This window comes from Mauremys mutica, chromosome 21 (genome assembly GCF_020497125.1).
Source record: "Mauremys mutica isolate MM-2020 ecotype Southern chromosome 21, ASM2049712v1, whole genome shotgun sequence".
Taxonomy (NCBI): Eukaryota; Metazoa; Chordata; order Testudines; family Geoemydidae; genus Mauremys; species Mauremys mutica.
This window is the reverse complement of record NC_059092.1, coordinates 503320-515786: the sequence shown is the minus strand read 5'-3', so window position 1 is coordinate 515786 and position 12467 is coordinate 503320. Positions and strand designations below refer to the sequence as shown.

The 12467-nt window shown below is 43.3% G+C and overlaps 1 long non-coding RNA gene across 7 annotated transcripts in view; it reads left to right on the top strand.

Moving 5' to 3' along the window:
* LOC123354210 overlaps window positions 1–12467 on the top strand; it is a 53418-nt gene that overhangs the window by 32832 nt on the left and 8119 nt on the right. For 4 of the 7 annotated variants that reach the window (XR_006574674.1, XR_006574668.1, XR_006574673.1 and 1 more), the window contains 5 exons: window positions 1996–2058; window positions 4781–4909; window positions 8396–8488; window positions 9820–10014; window positions 10570–10674. This is a non-coding gene — a long non-coding RNA (uncharacterized LOC123354210). Of the gene's footprint in view, window positions 1–1498; window positions 1640–1995; window positions 2059–4780; window positions 4910–8395; window positions 8489–9819; window positions 10015–10569; window positions 10675–12467 lie in introns of all 7 variants that reach the window. The other 3 variants (XR_006574672.1, XR_006574670.1, XR_006574671.1) reach the window with 3 other exon arrangements.

The following is a 12467-nucleotide window of genomic DNA, read 5'->3' as shown; positions in this document are numbered from 1 at the left end:
GACGCCAAGCACCATTCAGGAAAGCCTTTCCAAAGAGGAGTAGAGCCTGTGAAACAGCTCTGTGGAGAGGCTCCAGAAACTCTCCTTGTGGCAGAGACGGGGAGATTGGATTCAACTGCAGTAGGACAAGGAATCAGAGAACACAGGGAGAAAAGGTACCTAGGAGACATTTCTCGAAATGTCTTGGGGAAAGCAAGCTCAGACATTGAGAACTGTCCTGAACACAGCTCCAGGGACAGAAGGTAGGTCTCACAGTCAGAGCCATCCCTTGGATAGGGTGAATTGGGGCGATCACTCTGGGCCCCACACTTTGGGGGGGCCCTGTGGGCCAGTGCAATTGGCCAGTGCTATTGGTCCCAGAAGAGACTAATCCATCACTTCTTCCCTGGGCCCCCCTGCTCCGGGATCTGCGCTTTGGGGGTCCCCGTGGGCCGGGGCAATTGGCCAGCATGGTTGGTCCCAGAAGAGACTAATCTTTCACTTTTGCCTTGGGTCCTGTGCCCCCCGAGGGCTGGCCATGTTCACAGCAGAGCCAAAATAAGGTCTATCACTCACATCTTCCCTTTAGGAAAGGAAACCCTGGTCTAAGATCAGGTACTAGTAATTAGACAAATTGGAGATTAACCTTATATGGGCTTGCTTATTAGAAAATGCAGCCTACAAGTATAACTAATACTACACATACAAAGACACAATGGTAAAAGAGTTTGACCAGCAAATAGTGTATCCCAATGAGAATAATAATTTTACTGTTTATTATTATTCATATATTTGTATTACAGCAGCACCAACAAATCACCAGAATTAGAAACGGAAAATGCCATTTAATACTCTTGTAGACTATTCCCCTTCAGCCATGTTAGGATTATTCCCTATGTATATTCTTTATCTAGTCCTGTTTAAAATGTACCAAGTGATGATGCTTTTGCCACTTACTACGATAGACAACTCCACAGCATAATACATCTCGGTAACAGGATTTTCCTTTTAGTCATCACATGTTCAGTAGCAGGGGGAGTGTATTGGGCTTTGGGAACCCTATAGTGAAGCAGAGTGTCTTGAGGAACTGAGTTCAGTGGAGACTGAGGGAAGAAAATCAAGTCAAAAACTTCCTTTTCTTTAATTAGAGGAACAAGAAAATCATCACCGCTTCTCTCTCTGCTCTTCTTGATTGATGGAGGGCCAGTTCTGTTTCGCTGCGTTTATAAAAGCTTTTGAGGGAATCAATGGATGCTAAATTTGGAAAGCCAAATACAGTGTTTGTTTTGGAAGGGAGAATTTTTCCTAAGGCTGGTTGATTTGTGATACTTCTCTTTGGCACCTTTCCCCAGTTTTGTCATTGTTGATTATTCTTTGATCCAGCATGCTGAGATTGGGAAGTCTTGGGATTCCCATTAGCAATAGCTTCCTTTTTGACCAACTCTGCTTTTCTGATGGACCCACCCCTCAGGTCTCTTTCAATCATGTTTGATACTTGTGATTTTGCAATTCTGTTCAGATGAGAATCCCCAGCAGCCTTTCAGCACTAACCCCCTGAAATGGCAGCTGGCAGAACTAGAACTTGGGAATCAGGAGCAGTTCCTACAAGAAGAAGAACTGGCTTGGAGACTGAAGGAGGAGGAGTAGACTCATGCCTTAGGTGAACCTTGAGCAGAAAGGGAGCACATTAGACCTCAGCAGAGGTGTTTCTCAAATTGGAAGTTCTAATTTGATTATAGTTTTCTAGAGGATTGTGTGTAGTACACAATCCATCTCCATTATCTAAAGTACACATGCCCTTGAGTCCATATACAGGCCACCTTGACAGGCTACTGGTTAAAACAACTTCAGTATCTCAGAATATTAAGATCTGTTTTTAATAAAACCAGAAAAAGTCACTTTGCATAGAAATAGCATAGATTGCGCTCTTTGCCCCTTAGAACTGTTGCTGCTGCCTGCTTTCCATTAGTATCTCTTACTATTGATTCTCAACAAACTTTTTAATCTATTCTGCAGAGAGGAAGGAGGAACCAGGAATGCAATGACAACTGTTGAACAGCCCAGGTGGCTCAGGATGAGGTAACAGGCTAGATGCAAGCTGTTCACATTTCCCTCATCTGTTTTTCTTGGCAGTTAGAAAATGTCTTCCTGGCCCAAGTGTGTGTGTATAATGTGGCAGATATCAGGGCAAAATTCCAGGACTGTGGAAGAAGGAGGTGGCTCGTCCTTAAAAATACTTCAAAAAAGGGGAAACTCACTCCTTTCTTTAGTTTCCAAAGCCAATGCAACTTCATGGCCCAGTTGGTGCTTATTTGTTCTGATGCCAACAAGCCCTTGAAGACGTATTTGTTGCCCCTGTAACATGCTGTCACTTCCTGGATGAGTCAGGCAGGAGATTAGGAAAGTGAAAGCCACACGTCCAGACCCCGTGGTAACTGCAGTAATAGGGGAAAACACACAGCACAATATGACTGTAAAATGGTGTTTGAATAAGATGTGAAATCTTGTAATGGTTGCCCAAATCTGGTGCTGGCTTGAGATGCAACTTGTTCCTGGCTGTCCTGGCAGCAGCAGTTGCCAAGTACCTATCTTATTGTTATCTATTATTTGTATTATTGTAGAACCTAGGAGTCCTAGTTCTAGACCAGGATCCCATAGTGCACATGCGGCTCTTCAGAAGTTAATATGCGGCTCCTTGTACAGGCACCGACTCCGGGGCTAGAGCTACAGGTGCCAACTTTCCAATGTGCCGGGGGTGCTCACTGCTCAACCCCTGGCCTCTGCCACAGGCCCTGCCCCCACTCCACCCCTTCAGGCCCCCTCCCCTCAGCCTGCCGTGCCCTCACTCCTCTCCCCTCCCCCACCAGCCTCCTGCACGCCACAAAACGGCTGATCGGGAGGTGCAGGGACGGAGGGGGAGGCGGGGCAGCCAGTGGGTGGGAGGTGCTGGGAACGGGGGGGGGAGAGCTCGGGGGGGCTGCTGACGTATTACTGTAGCTCTTTGGCAATGTACATTGGTAAATTCTGGCTCCTGCTCAGGCTCAGGTTGGCCACCCCTGCCGTAGTGCTATACATTGTACAAACACAGAATAAGAAGATGGTCCTGCTCCAGGGAGTTTACAGTCTAAGGCAAGAGACAGACAGACACCGACTGACTGGGGACTACAAGGAACAGAGAGAGAGGATTGGTCAGCATGATAGGCAGTGTTCTCAGCACACCAGGAGCCTAACCATTGTCAAGTTTTTGTAGGCCTCACACAACAAAGTAGAGTGTTAAGAGAGGATTCAGAAGAAGGTTGGATGAGTTAGTTTTACAGGCATTTACCAAGAGCTTCTCTCAAGTGTACAAATCAGTATGGGAGATAACAAAGATACTTGTTTGAAAATTTTAACGAGTGAGTGATAGTGGCCAATTGGAGGTAGGAGCTGACTCTGAGAGATGATAGCTAGGAAGGGGATAGGTTGTGAAAGGTCTGGAAAGTGAAGACAAACAGCTTACGTTTGATGCAGTAGAGACGAGGGAGCCAGTACAAGGATGTAGAGATAGGGGTGACATGGTCAAAGTGACAGGCTAGGAAAATGATCATTGCATCAATATTCCAAATGGATATCAGTGGGGCAAGACTGCATTTGTCAAGGCTAGAGAAAAGGATTAAAGTATGTTGCAGTAGTTGAGACACAAGATGATGAAAGCCTAGACAAGAGTTTTTAGCTGTGTGGATGGATAGAAAAGGCTGCATCTTAGAGAGATCATACAGAAAGAATCTGCAAGATTTACACACAGCCTGAGTGTGAGGACCTAGCGAGAGCTCTGAGTCAAAAATGTCACTGAGGTTACAGGCCTGAGTGTCTGGTGGAATGGTGGTGTTATCCACAGTGATTGAGAAAGCGGGGAGGAAAATTAAGAGCTCTGTTTTAGCATGTTTAGTTGAGTTGATGGCTACATATCCACAGGGAGATGTCAGAGAGGCTGAGATTTTAGTTTGGAGAGAAGGACACAAGTCTGGGCTAGAGAGGTAGATCTGTGAGTCATCTCCATAGAGATGGTAGTTGAATTTATGTTTGTGGATAAGATTATTTGCCCTTGGGAAGCAGGTTATGTCCTTTCCTTTCAGATCCAGAGCTCGCTATGGTTACTTATGCATTGTCATCTCAAGGTTAGTTGGGTGCAATGCTGGCTGGATGGGGCTTCACACTTAAACTAGTTGGAAGTAGCAGCTAGTGAAGAATCAGCTCCCCACTTAACAAGCAATGTGTTTCCTGCTAAGAGCACATCACATGTTAGCTCTGCCAGGTGCACTGGCTGCCAGGTGACTTCCGATTTGATGCTATTGGCTTCAATCTAAAAAGTCCTAAATGGTTTGGATCCTACCTGCCTGAGCCCTCCTCAGTAGTTGTGGTTGCCCAAGACATCCAAGCTAACAGCCTCCTGGTGTAAATGGGATCAAACTAGTGGCAGGGTGTTTCTCAGTGAGAAGTCCTTGACCCTATAACTCACTTTGCACCTTGGGTCACCAAAGCCTGAATTTGGTGACTTTATGCCAAAAGTCATGTTCCTGTTGGGGTGAGAAGGTTTTCAGAAAGTTTGTTTGTTTTATAGCTGTCCATGAAATCCTGTGTAATGCACCTTGACCTGTGGTAGATGCAGGACTGCCTATCTGTTGTAGGCAGTAGTTAAGGACAATCCCTTAGTGTTTGCATGTCTGTATCTCTGTCCATGTTGCTGCTGGACCTTTAAAACCATGTTTATGTGCTCAATGAGAACTAACGTTCTCTCACATCCTGTCTCATGACACTCCAGGAGATTGCTAGATATATGCAGAACCAGGAACTAAAAGCCCAGTGGAGATCCCATGAGACAAACCTGGAGACAGAGAACAGTGATGAGGGGAGCAACTTATCTGAGCCAAGGAGAAGCAAGGACAAGAAGGTAACATGTTAAGTATCTACCACTTGGACAAAATACTCCAGGTCGCAAGAAGACCTAGCTAATGAGACTGAAGACAGTATATAGAGTCCTCTGTGCTTTTATAATTACAGCAAACAAAGTAACTTGGAAATCTGTCCCAAGGGTTCTATCCTATCTGTCCCAAAAATATTTTTGTAAGGTAGGTGCTGGAAACAAAATTCCCCTAAGGGCTTACTGACCAGAGAAGAGGAGATGCCTGACAGATCAGGGCATCAGAACAAGCTGTGGAGGTTAGTATAGGAAAAATATAAATTAAAAATAAGCAAAATGCTTGAAAGTTTCTCTGCTCCTCACCAGTTCAAAAATAAAATAACCAATCCCCTTCATTTCCTACAAAGCAATCTCCATATTCTGGCAAGCCCTGATTTTCATTTTGCAGCTCCAGTGCACAGTTGACACAATTACCAGCACAGCTGTTCACAGTAATTACAAAGATGTAATTCACATAATCTAGTGCTGTCCATGCCAAGTGGAGTCAAGCTTCAGTGCTTTATTCACTGGAAGAATTGGTGATGTTCTATTCTAAGGGAGTTCATGCGAATATATCCTCAGCTGATGGAACCAAAGACTCGGGCAGAAGCGACCCAGCAGGAGAGTGGGGTAGGAAAAAACAAGGAATTAAGAGAAACTTCAGCCAAATGAGGAGCTGGTAATGCTTACTGCTGACCCTTTTCTCTCTGAGGGCTAGTGAGGAATCCAAGCAGCTGACCTCTGTTCAAAGTTCTCCAGATGTACTGAAGCAGCAAAGAATGGCATGTGTTTCTTTGAGCTGTGGCATGCATCTATTTGTCTGGTTCAATAAGTAGACACTGGACACTTCTTACATGGATCTGGAGGCGAGAATAGAGTTTAATTGGTCAGCCTGGTTAATGGCTACAAATTTATTTTGATAACTCAAATTCTCCTATTCCTGAAAAATTCTGTTTCAAATTAAAACCTTAAATTGGTGCCAGCCATTGAACTATGCCACCCTAATAACCTTCAGGTTAGAGGGAGGGCTGTTTAACACCCATAACCTTTAAAGGTCTAATGTGGATGTCATGGTAGTAGACAGAGAGGTGATTGCAGCTGAGATCATAAGGCTGAGTGTGCTTGTAGCCTCTTGCACACACTTGCTCTCTAGCTGTGGTGGTTAGCTAACAAGCTCGCTGGTCTGAGTGATACCACCCCCGGAAAGGAAAGATTTCATCACATAGTGCTATTGGGCAGACACCTACCAGAGGATCAAAACACCCACATTGAGGGAACAGCGGTGTAAAGCAACCTGCAGCAATTTCCATTATGCAGTCAGTGGCTGAAATGAATTCTAACATTAGCTGTGGGATGAAAGAATGGTAAACTCTATTTATTTGAATTAACTTAGAGGCCTTAATTCAGAACCAGCTCCCAATTTTCAGACCCCTTTAGTCTCTGACAAAGTTGCTAACATTATTAGAGTTGAGCAATTCCTCTGAATTACATTAAGGTTAGTTTCAAGAAAAGTCCCATGACGTATTTACCTTGTAAGGAAAAACTGTTCTTTGTTGTATCATTACTTGGGAATGGTAGGGGATCTTTCCCTATTCCCTGCTTTGTTTGGGATAAGATCAGACGTGAATTTCAGCTACTGAATTACAACTTCCTTAAATGAATAAATAACAAAGGAAGTTGGTCCAATAAAAGATATTACCTCACCCACCTTGTGTCTGAATAAAAAATGAAACTATAATGCTGACAGCCAAATGTGGCACAGGACAAGGAGTGTCTACTCTGAGCATCCAGGGGATTGTCCAGGGCAATGTTGTTGGTAGCCATGTGATCTAAAATGGACAGACAGAACATATGACACATGCCAGTGCTGACCATGGTTTGCTCCTGGGAATGATGCACTTTTGGATCTGGGGTAGCATGTACTTATGATCCTTTGCCTTTTGAATAACAGGAAGCCAAGTCATACAACTGTGTGGCAGAAGGGAAGGAGTATCATTAGCACAAAAGTCAGTTTGCACCCAGTGCCTCTACTTATTGTATTGTGCTGCTGTTTGGTGTATCCCAAGGGACTCAATAACTCTGACTTTTTTCCCAGTACATGAGAAATAACAGATGGGGCTGAAATTAAATTCTTTGCTAGCTCTCAGCCTTGGGCTCATCGGGGAGGCAGCACGGGCTGCATTCTTACTCTAGTTCAGCTGCTGACTTGATGTGTGGTGTGAGACAAGTCTTGAACCTCTTAGTATCCGTTCCACTAGCTATAAAGTGGGGATAATAATCCATCTCTCACTGGGATGTCATGACGATTAATTAGCTAACATTTATAAAACACAGTATAAGTAACATAGGGTCAAAAGCTTACCTTCAAAGTGTTGGCAGGTTACAATTCAAATACAATGGTGTGTTCCTAATACCAGTGGGGGGATTTCATGAATCTACACAGAATTGTAAGAACCAAATTATTCAAACTTGGTCTCACTATAGATCTTAATAACCTTCCTCCTTGGTCAATGTACACCACAGAGCTGCCTGTCTTCTGTCTTATAGATCAAGTCAGCATAAACTCTTAGTGTCTTAATATAAAGAGGTATGGTTAGATGTTGAGGTACTTGGATCCCTAGTCAGAAGTCAGACCCTGGAAAGGTCAGACTTGCCAACCCAAGGAGGCAAAATAGACAGAACAAAGTAGGTGTGGTTTTTTTTCAGACTTGTAATCTCTTATACATATATTCTGGACTATTTTAGGGCCTTGTATACTTGTGAGGGAGTAAAGTTGTAGAGCCTTGTGCAGAAGAGTTATTTTCCAGCTAGTTAAATGCTCTCTCCCTACCGCAGTCTCTTTTCATTCAATGGGATCTCAGGTTCATAACAGTTCAAAGGGTAGTTTGAGGAAATAAAGATCCAAGATATTCAACGATTTTCTCAGTACTTTCCCTAGTTGAGCTAATGTACAATGTTGATGTATCAGTCACTCAATGTAGATAAAAGACCAAGAAATACTTAAAGTTGCAGCTGAAATGTGTTCTTGTAAACTCCATCTGAATGTTGTTACGGGACAAATCCAAATCTTGGTATACCAGCATTCCAATTTCAGGAGACGCTTCTGAATTTTGAATCAGCAAAATTCACCTTAAATAAGTTAATCTATATTATAACCCACCACAAAACAACCTGAATGCACTAATAGGGACATACATACGACATGGTAATAAGATACCCCTGAATGTTCTTCTAGAAGGTATGAGGTGGGAGTAAGAGTTACTCTTGCTGTACTGTTCCATTTCTGTCCTCTCTTACAAGTTTCAGATCAAGGTTGCCTAGATAAGAAATGACTAGCTGTCTTAGTTCTGTAAACATGTAAGCTCAGAAACTGTCTTCAGACATTTGAAGAAGAAAACGTACAAATATGAAATCCTAAAGATCCAAATAAAAAGGCAAAAGTATGTAAATCTGCAGTAACTTTCAATGTTTTAACAGGCAACAGTTCCTCAAAAGACTGCTGAAGATCTGGAACCAACTTTTAAGTGAAAAAAGAACCACCTGCTGAAGTGTTTGCATTCTGCTCCCAAGGTAGCAATACCTAGCCATGCTTTGCTCCACAAGCTAATGCTTAGTAAAACCATCTGTCCTCTCACATTTCAGTCCATGCAGCTGTGGTGTTGGAGTCTGTCTCTGATATTTTCAAATTTTTTCTATTACCTATATAAAGTGAAATCTGAGTCCTCATTAATCTAATGTTCCTAATATCCCACATGTGCCATAGTTTGTGGTAGGTCTACTTATGTATAAAGTCCATGCTCACAGGTCTCTTATGATAGGGTTCCTCATCAGCACTGGATTGCTAATGTACATTTGGCAAATTTGAAGAAATTATATAAGGGGAAACAGGAACTCTGCCTGTAAACAATGACTTGACAAAAATTGGAGGAGTGATGATGAGGATAGATGACTGATAAAGAGCAATCTGGACCACTTGGTAACTGTGCAAGCAAACAATATCTGCTTTAATATGATTAAAGGTAAATGTATATATTTAGGAATAAAGAATGTAGGCCATACTTACAGAATGGGGGGGAATGCTACCCTGAGAAGCAGTAACTCTGAAAATGGTGTGTGGGCTGTGGTGGATAATCAGCTGAAAATGAATTCAATGCTGTGGCCAAAAGAGCTAATGCAACCCTGAGATGTATAAACAGGGGACTCTTGAGTAGGAGTTGAGAGGTTATTTTACCTCTGTATTGGGCCCTAGCGTGACCACTGCAGGAATACTATATTCAGTTCTGGTGTCATTAATTCAAGAAGGATCTTGATAAATTTGGAGAGGGATTAGAGAAGAGCCACAAGAATGTTTTCAAGGGTTAGAAAACCTGCCTTATCGCGATAGAGGCAAAGAGCGCATTCTATTTAGCTTAACAAAGAGAAGGTTAAGGTGCGACTTAATTACAATCTATAGGTCCCTACAAGGGGAACAAATATTTAATAATGGGCTTTCTGGACTATCAGAGAAAGGTATTATAACATGTGCCAATGGAAGTTGAAGCTAGAAAAAATTCAGATTGAAAAATAAAGTATAAATTTTAACAGCATAATTAACCATTGGAACAATTTATGAAGGGTCATGGTGGATACTCCATTACCGGCAATTTTTAAATCAGGATTGGATGTTTTTCTAAAAGATATGCTGTAGAAATGATTTTGGGTTAGTTCTGTGTTGTACAGGAGCTCAGACTAGATGATCATAGTGGTCCCCTTCTGGTCTTGGAATCTCTCCCATTCTTTCCAATAACACTTTTTAAATGAGGAATTTACACCTGTAACCCCTGACACCTAGTGACTCAGCTTAGTCCTCCTGCCATTTCTATTACAGCTGGAGTTATTCATTCTATTCCTTCTTTTTGCAGCTGCCCAGTCACACACTGTCCCAGTTGATGGCCATCGGACCTGCCTTTATTCACCGACCAAATGTCAGCCTGAAAAGCTAGGACACCAAAAATCCAGGGACAAGAAGGAAGGTTGTAAGCAGCAGTGAATCCTAAAGCCTTCACCTACAGCCTACTTCTTCTAGCAACAACAAAATATATTTCTTCCCCATAACTGTGAGTTGAATGATGACTCCTTCTTTCTGGCTTAATTACCAATGGCTAGATTTACATAATACAATTTCTTCCCTGTTCAAGGTTTGCGTTATTACTTTGGTGGAGCCTTTTACTGAACTCAGGTGGATGCACAGTGAGGTTGCTATTCCTCTGTGTTAATGAATGGACAGTTTATCAACATAGTTGCTGTATATTAAAATTCAGTTTTAGATGAAAGTTTAACTCTGAGAGAAGTAATTTGTCATGTTGTTAATACAATCAGGGATGAACCCAAAAGTCTGCATGCCACGTTTTTCCAGGAACTTTAGGGAGCAAATAGTTTCAAACAATTAGATGTGCCATCATGAATTATTGAGTCAAACTGTGATGATACTATTGCAGTTGAAATTCAACTGTACAGGATATTACTTGTTTACCTGCCGATGGGATTAGATCTGAATTCCTTATTTCATCTTGTTAGAATTAAGACTTCAGCACAGCTGCAGTGAGACTAGACGTGCAAACTAATTGCTTTTCCTCAATACCGCTTGGACAAACTTATCTCATTTTTTTCAGAAGAGGAGAAAATAATGGCTTGAAAATATTTTCCAGGAAGTATTGAAGAAACTAAACTTGAAAAGATGAGAACAATAGCTTCACATGTCTCTTGAAGACTGTCATGTAAGTTGAGGAGACTGCATGTGATACTGCAAACTTCTCTGACATGCTGCAAGGGAATGGAGCTTTTCAGCTATGTCTACTGTATACATGATGATAAATGGGGGTTGTTCAAAAGCACGATTATTTCACAATAATGTGCTTCTTTGGGATCTAGAGTGGGAACAGGCCATTCATTGTGAACATAGTAAAGGCAGGTATTACTGGAATATGTTCTAGGAAGTACATGAGCCCATGGCTAAGACTTTAATATTTTATAAAGACACTTCACAGATCACTATTGATCATTCAAATACTGTAAAAGTTTTGAGATATGTTAAATAGATTTGCTACAGACATTATTCACTTGAGATGACCTTATTTCCTATAGAGTTGTTTTTGATATGGAGCATATTGAACTGCAAAGCACATTGTTCATAGACTTTAAGGTCAGAAGGGACCGTTATGATCATCTAATCTGACCTCCTGCACAACTCAGGCCACAGAATCTCACCCACCCACTCCTGTAACAAACCCCTAACCTATGTCTGAGTTATTGAAGTCCTCAAATCGTCATTTAAAGACCTCAAGGTGCAGAGAATCCTCCAGCAAGTGACCCGTGCCCCATGCTGCAGAGGAAGGCAAAAAACCTCCAGGGCCTCTGCCAATCTGCCCTGGAGGAAAATTCCTTCCTGACCCCAAATATGGTGATCAGTTAAACCCTGAGCGTGTGGGCAAGACTCACCAGCCAGCACCCAGGAAAGAATTCTCTGTAGTAACTCAAATCCCGCCCCATCTAACATCCCATCACAGACCACTGGACATGTTTACCTGCTAATAAAGACCAATTGCCAAAATTAGGCTATCCCATCATACCATCCCCTCCATAAACTTATCAAGCTTAGTCTTGAAGCCAGATATGTCTTTTGCCCCCACTACTCCCCTTGGGAGGCTGTTCCAGAACTTCACTCCTCTAATGGTTAGAAACCTTCATCTAATTTCAAGTCTAAACTTCCTAGTGTCCAGTTTATATCCATTTGTTCTTGGGTCCACATTGGTACTAAGCTTAAATAATTCCTCTCCCTCCCTGATATTTATTCCTCTGATCAGGGCTGGCTCTGGCTTTTTTGCCGCCCCAAGCAAAAAAACACCTGCGGGTCGGCCGGGCTGGAGCAGCGAAGGGGAAAAACAAAAAAAAACAAACAAACCTGAAGGCCAGTCGGAGCAGCAAGGGGAAAAACAAACAAACCAACCTGCGGGGGGTACGAAGGGGGAAAAAAATCAAAACCAAAACCTGCAGGGCGGACGGAGCGCGGGTTTAGGGGGACTCCCGGCCCTGCAGACGTGCCCTGGGCAGCAGAGCGCACGCCCCGGGCAGCAGGAGGGAAGAGCGAGAAGGGAGGTGGCCAGGGCTTCCTACAGCAGGGCGCTCACCATGCCGCCTGCCGGGAGGGCTCTGCACCGCTCCGGTCGGCGGGGAGGGAAGGACGGGGGCTGCTCTGCCGAGTTTGCTGCAGGGCGCTGCCCTGCTCCGCGCCCCGCTCCCTACAGGGCGGCTGGAGCAGCGAACAAAAAAAACCCCAAAAAACCTGTGGGGGCGGTAGAAGCGGTGAAGCAAAACAAACAAACAAACCAAAAAGGATTGGGCGGAAGCCGCCCCTTGGAATCTGCCACCCCAAGCACGAGCTTTCTCGGCTGGTGCCTGGAGCTGGCCCTGCCTCTGATATATTTGTAGAGAGCAATCATATCCCCCCTCAGCCTTCTTTGGTGAGGCTAAACAATCCAAGCTCTTTGAGTCTCCTTTCATAAGACAGGTT